The 7044-nt window shown below is 46.1% G+C and overlaps 1 long non-coding RNA gene and 1 other non-coding gene across 3 annotated transcripts in view; both read right to left on the bottom strand.

Annotated features, from left to right (window-relative positions):
- Positions 1-7044, bottom strand: part of LOC106728998 — a 52555-nt gene that overhangs the window by 307 nt on the left and 45204 nt on the right. For both annotated transcript variants that reach the window (XR_004323719.1, XR_001365267.2), the window contains exon 2: positions 2246-2319. This is a non-coding gene — a long non-coding RNA (uncharacterized LOC106728998). The remainder of the gene's footprint in view (positions 1-2245; positions 2320-7044) is intronic.
- TRNAT-GGU lies at positions 3141-3212 on the bottom strand. Its single transcript has one exon. It is a non-coding gene; the product is annotated as a tRNA-Thr (tRNA).

The raw sequence follows: 7044 nt of genomic DNA, 5'->3' as shown, positions 1-7044 counted from the left end.
ATGTGCCCACAACCTCTTGGAAACCCTAAGTATGTGGACATATTTACAGCGTCAGCGAGGCCAGGTCGTGTCCTGACCACAGGTAGGCAGGAGCACTAGTTTGGTGGGGGCTCTGTGCACGGATAACTCGCATCCTTCCACAAGCCGCCAGGGTCAGGTCACTGTTCCGTGGTCCCGATGCAGCCCCCACCACAGAACAGGTGTGCCCCAGCGGTCCCGTCATTGGCTGGCTGGGCCTCAGCACGCCTGCCCCTGTAGGAGCAGCGTCCCCACTGCCAGACGGACGAGCGTAAGCCCACAGGTGTCAGGTGCGGCCCACAGGGCAGGAGGTCTGGCTCCAGACGTGTCCCCGTTCCTCAGAGCCCTAATCTCAGCTGTGCTCTGGGGCTTCAGAGTGCCCCTCAGCCACCGTTCTCCAGAGGGGAACACAAAGATGTAAAAAATTGTAGTTTTCTCTATTTTATATTTTTAATTAATATTTCACATTTGTTTTAAAACATACACAACGTATCAGTGCAAGAGCACATGTACATAACTGATAAACGAAATAAGACTTGTGCTGGAGGCCATGCTCGAAATTTTACCGTGGGAATTCCCGATCAAAGCGATGAGAGGGCGTGTACCCCAGACTGGGGCTTGTACCTGTTCATCCAGCGGGTGACTGACCCAGCCAGCCCAGAAGTTCCGTCCTGTCGTGAAGATACTCATGAAGCCAAAGGGTCTTTAATTAGAGGAATCTGCAGGAGGCGGAAACACTCCGGGGGCACAGATCTGGGCAGGGCAGAGGATTACTTAGCCCACTGGAAGGCCGGCCCTGCCCAGGGGGCGCGAGCTGGACTGATTCTCTTTAGCATCACTACAGCCAGAGAACTGAAAAACCAAAAGTCTAGGTGTTGTCTCCACAGGCAGCCCACTGACGGCGGCCTCCTAGGAATCCTAGGCGCGGGAGCCAGCGGGGACGTGCGGTGACATGTGGTGACGTCGGTTTCTCTGCATCCTTCATAGGTCAGGAATTTCTAAGCAAAGGACTCAGAGCCGAGCCTCATGGGTGACTCTGCTCTGCTGGCCTGTGCTGACGATGGCTGTCCTCCCGCACCATCGATATCACGGCCATTTACTGAGGCCCTACTGTGCACAGTGCATCAGCGTAGCGCTGACAAGAAATGAGAATGAGGCACAAACCCTGCCCTCGTGTTTGCTCGTGATCTGGTGGCAGACAAAGAAATACACTCACCTCATGAGGGCAAGTGAGAGCTGGTCACACCGGTGCCGGGAGGATGGGTGTGGAGCTGGAACCTGGGCATCACCAGAGCTATGCTGGAAATCGCACCTGCTCAACATTCTCAGGTGTTTGTTTTTTTGTTTTTTTTTTTTCCCAGCAGAACCACTCTGACTCATTATTAGAGGATGCAAGCAAACCAATATATTTGGTTTAAAGGTGGGAATTTTAGATACCAAAAACTAATAAAAATTGACTTACCTGAAAAATTTCGTCATTTAAATGATGCTTACTAGTGAAAAGAACTTCTTTTCACAGTGTTAAAATGTGCTAACCCTATTTTCTACAAACCCAATGACTCTCTGGGGCAACAGAATTAAATTATCTGGAAATCACTCGGATACGGCACGTCTAAAACTTCTTTTGTTCTTAGCATGTGTGAACATTTCACAGATGTGTGATCTCATGGCTCCAAAGAGAAAGTGTGAGATTCTGCAGGGGAGACGGTGCTTTCGCTCTTCCTCTAAGTGTCGGCAGTTGCTCTTATTTAACAGGACGCAGGATGCGGGGACGCAGGGGGCTGGAGGGAGAGGCTGTGGAGGGAAGACACAGAGCCCAAGAGCTGACCAGCAAACACAAGGGCAACACGAGAGGCCAGCGCAGGTCTTCTGGGCAGTGGGGAAAGAATAGCCACTCAGAGCCGCCATGTGTCCTTCCTCCAAAGTGGCTGTAGATCAGCGAGCCTTTGAGATAGACGTGGTCTTGCTTTGGGGCAAAGATTTGATGAAGCCCACTGTGACAGTTCTGCGGTCTGGACGGAGAAGCCAGGCCTGGCCGAGGACAGGATTACCTGAACTCACAGTGGCAGAATAACGACGCCCACGCGTGCAGAACTAGGGTGAAGGGCTTTGTGGAGGGGGTCTCAGCGTGCCTCCCAGCACGGGGCTGCCGGCGGTTCTGTCTAGGCCTCTGACTTATCAGGCTTTTACCTCATGGCGCAGAGTGCACGGCAAGGGGGGGACTTACCCAACCTGCAGGAGCTCCGTGACAACCACAGGAGAGCCACTACCCAGCACACGGCATCTCGACACATTCAAATCCTGGAAGGAAAAGAAAAATGGAAACAAAAACAAAAACGTGAGCAGGATCACCAGGAATGAAAGGAAAGTTCTATGTGTAACACCCACAAGGGACGAGAAACGCCACCGTCAGCTCCCCAGACAGGGGCCGCGGAGTTTCACTGCTCCTGAGTTCAAGGTGCGCTCACAGCTCACAGCGGAGTCAGCACCAGTTGTCAGGATCACAGTGTCCACGCCCAGGAGGCAGCGCGGACCAAACAGCCCCCCCCCCGACCCTCGTGCTCTGTTTGACATCAACAAACAGTGGGGCTCAGAAACTACAGCGCAGAAGCAGCCCTGAAGGGCAGAGGGGGTCCAAGCGAAAGAGGAACAGATGGACGAACTGGAGCCGCCACCTCCAGGCGGCTGAAGAGCCTGTTCTGTCAGATGAGCCTTGGCATCAGCGGGGCAGGGATGGAAGGATGCTGGCTTGGGCTCAGTGGAGGGGAAACCATTTCTTGGCACCAGTTATCACTGCTGAACAATGGGGTCCCTCTCCAGCTACATCAGGTGAGCCCTGATGGTTGGAAGTGATCAAGAGAAGCCAGGGGCTCCTTCGTCATGGAACTGCCAGGGAAGGCAACATCCTCCCTCTGGAGCATCCTGAGCTCAGTAAGATCTATGTGCCCAACCTCGTGTGGCCCCACCTACACAAAGTCAGAGTGTACACTTTTATTAAACATGCATCCTGATTTTCCAGGACAATTTTTACTCAAATAGGCCATTCTTTCATTCCCCTTAAGCTTTTGTTTTTTTGTTTGTTTTCCTTATACGTCAGACCCCAGGTCTTCTCTTCCTCCTAACAGAGGCACTGGGGATTGAACCCAGGACCTCGTGCACACCAAGCACTCACTCTGCCACTGAGCTGTGCCCCCCCCCCTTAGGCCCTGACGTGTGCCAGGGATCCCACGCAGCCTCTCCCAGTGGCCCTCACACCTGGGAGAGCCTTGGCGCTACATGAGGCAGTAAGCTCTCGCTCCTTGGGAAACCATGGTCAGCACAGTTGCTGCGTGACAGCGGCAGTCCCTCCACAGCAGGCGACCGCGCCAGGGCCCCTTCCCCCGCCGGCTCCCTCCCCCCCACCCACCACCCTCATCACACACAAATGACTGCATCATTATTACTTACAGAGGTAGGGTCCTTCCAGGCCTCTCTCTTGACCCGACAGATGGGTATAAAAGATTAGATTTGCATGAATGGGATCACACTACACACACTGACTTACTACCTGCTTTTTCCATAACATTTATTAAAGTGGGGAAATACCCAGGTGAAAAAAAAAATCATGTTATCAGTTCCATCGTATTCCATCTATTCATGTTCCAAAACATAAACTGCATCTCCTAAGCTGCAAGGAAAACCACTGCACACACATCGTCACACATGCCCTGAATTACCCTGTTAGTACAAATCTCACACTTTCAGGCTTAGCGTCAAGCTCTCCTCTGAAAGCCTGTGTCTAGTGCGATCACTGCTGGAAGCTGGTAACTGTGTCTATCCCCTTACCAGCATGAAATACTGTCACTATGTCTAATCATGGTGACTATGCAGTGAAGGTGTGTCAGCGACGACGTAGTGTGCATTTCTGCTCTGGAGGTCAGCAGCTCAGCTTCGGGTTAGACCGCCACCACAGATCCACCCGAGTCCCTACTAGTGAGATGATTTGGTCAAGGGACAGAGTCACCAGTGCCTCAACTTCCTCTTATGAGTAATTGGAATAACAGTATTTCTACCACATAAGGTTGTTATGAAATAAAATAATAATTTAAAGCATATATAAGAAGCATAATACAACACAACAAAATGGGGTTCAGGGCATGAATGCAAGGTTGGTTTAAACTCTGTATTTGAAAATCAGTGTGGTTCACCACACCAACGAACTAAAAAGAAAAACCAGGAAATCATCTCCAAAACTCAGAAAAAGCATATGACAAGATCTAACATTCAATACTGATAAAAGCTCTCATCAAAGAAGGAGCAGAAGAGAACTTTCCAAACGTGAAGAAGAGCACCTGAGACAAACCTAGAGCTAACATCACACTCGGAGGTGAGGGACTGAATGTCTCCCCTGTGTCTGCCCTCAGACTGCCGGTCAGCGCTGTCCTGGATGCTCCACGCAGGGCAGTAAGGCAAGGAAAACAATACATAAGTAAAAAGCATCTAGATTGAAAAGGAAGAGGCAAAACCGTCACATGAGCACCTACTTAGACAATCTGGTAAATTCTATCAAAAACTCCTAAAATTAATATGTGAGTTTAGCAAGGTTACAGGATGCATAATCAAAAACAAAAATCCACTGTATTTCCATATATTTGCAAGAATCAGAGTTTAAAATAAAAATAGCATCATTTACAGTAGCACCAAAATGTTAATCTGACAAAAGAGGTGCGACACCTGTACACTGAAAACTACAAGACATTGCAGAGAGATTAAGGAAGACCCCAATAATCCAGAGACACCGTGCACTCATGCGTCAAAAGACTCTGTGTTGTCTCCAAATTGAACTATAAATTCAACACAAAATCAACCAAGATTTCCTTATTTTTTTGTGGGAATGAACAAGCTAATGCTAAAATGTATATGGAAATGCAAAAGACCTAAAATAGCCAAAACAACTCTGAAAAACAACAAAATTGGAGGACTAACTGATTTCCAGGGCTATTTTAAAGCTATTGAAGTCAAGATCGTGTAGCATTGACATAAGGATTAACAAGCGGATGGCGCCACAGAGTCCAGAGACAGACCGACACGTGTGTGGACAATTAATCTGTTACAAATGTGCAATGACAATTCAATGCAGGAAGGAAATCCATGTACACCACCAACAAAAATGAGCTCAAAATGGAGAAAACGCCTAAACGTAAAAACTAAAAGCATAAAACATGTGGAATAAAACACAGGAGAAAATTTGGGGGATGCTGACTTACACAAGGATTTCTTAGAAACTACACAAAGAGTATGATCCATAAAAAGAAACCAACAGTAGAACTGAATCACTTTGCTGTACACCTGAAACTAACACAGTATTGTAAATCAACCATACTTCAATTAAAAAAAAGAAATTGATAAAATAAAAATCTTCTACTCTGCTAAAAGCACTGCTCAGTGAGTCAAAAGACAAGCCATGGACTGGGAGAAAATATTTACAAAAACTTTACCAGATATATATAAAGTACTTTCAGAATTCAACAATAAGGCCAGAGCAACTCAATTTTAAAACTAGACAAAAGATTCGAAGAGATACTTCATGAAAGATACAGTTTTGAAAAATAAGCACCTGAAAAGATGCTCCAAATAGTCATTGGAGAAATGCAAATTAAAACCACAATGATTTCCTGCTACGTGCATATTAGCCTATTTAAAACTAAAAAGACTGACCACACCAAGGCTAGATTCTGGAGGAACTGGAACTATGATACACTGCTGGTGGGAAAAGAAATGTTACAAACACTCTGGAAAACAGCCTGGCAGCTTCTTCAAAAGTACACTTACCATATGACTCAGCAATTCCACTCATTATTTACCCAAAAGAAAGCATGTGTCCACATGAAACTTGTACACAAATGCTCACAGCAACTTATTTATAATAGCTAAAAACCCGAAACAATCCAAATTTCCATCCTCAGGTGAGCAGATGAGTTGTGGCATATCCATTCAATTAAATACTATTCAGCAACAAAAAAGAATCAACCATTTTTTAAAAGAAAAAGGACTACTGACGCACACACAACATGGATGAGTCTCAAAATAATTATGCTGAGTAAAGAGGCCAAGGAAGAAAAGAGTGAACATGGTACAATTCCACGTATGTAAAATTCCAGCAAATCTAAACTGGGATACAGGCAGCAGTTCAGTGGTTGCCTGGTGACTGTGGGATCTGGGGAGAGGTGGAGGGGGAGAATCACAAAGAGGCATTTTGAGGGATGATACTTTGGGGGATAATGTTGATCACAGGCACATAGATGTCAAAGCTTATCAGATTTCGCACATTTAAATACATGCAACTTACTGTATGCCTATTATACCTCAGTTAAAAATATAAAACATTTCAGATGATGAGTGTCAGAAGGACAGTAATTTCTCAGCAGGTGTTGGTCACCATTATTATTATTATTTTTCCACCAGACGTTTTTTCATGAGGTGACTTGCCTGGTCTGATGATTTTCTACCAACTGAACTTTTTTTGTAAGAGCATTTTAAAAATGGAGAAAATTAATCTATCATAGTTTAAAGACAGTCCCTCCAGCCATGCCTCTGTCTTCCACTTCATCTTCCTAACACAGATGTGTGGAGACACACAGTCAGTCTTACCCAGGACGGTTTCTGATTGACAAGTCATATTTTTAAAGGGAGGAATTTTATTTTAAACATTCAGTCTTGTTTGCTTTCACCAGCTTTATTGAAGCATGATTTATATATAATAAACCCACCCATTCTAATCGTATAGTTGGATGAGTTTTGGCAATTTCATACAGTCATGGTACCACTGTATTTCTATCAGCCCAAAAAGTTCTCTCGCCTTTTTGCAGCCTCCTCTGTCCCTGCTCCTGGCATGTCTTACTTGCTTTCTGATAATGTTCTTCCTATAATTCCATGTAAATGGTTTCACAGCCACGAGTACACAATGGCGTCTTTCACCTGCCACAGACTGTCGAGAAGCATCCATGCTGTTGTATGTGCATCAACGATTCTTTCCTTTTTATTGCT

The sequence above is a fragment of the Camelus ferus genome, chromosome 11, assembly GCF_009834535.1.
Source record: "Camelus ferus isolate YT-003-E chromosome 11, BCGSAC_Cfer_1.0, whole genome shotgun sequence".
Classification (NCBI taxonomy): Eukaryota; Metazoa; Chordata; class Mammalia; order Artiodactyla; family Camelidae; genus Camelus; species Camelus ferus.
This window is presented reverse-complemented; position numbering and strand designations above follow the sequence as displayed.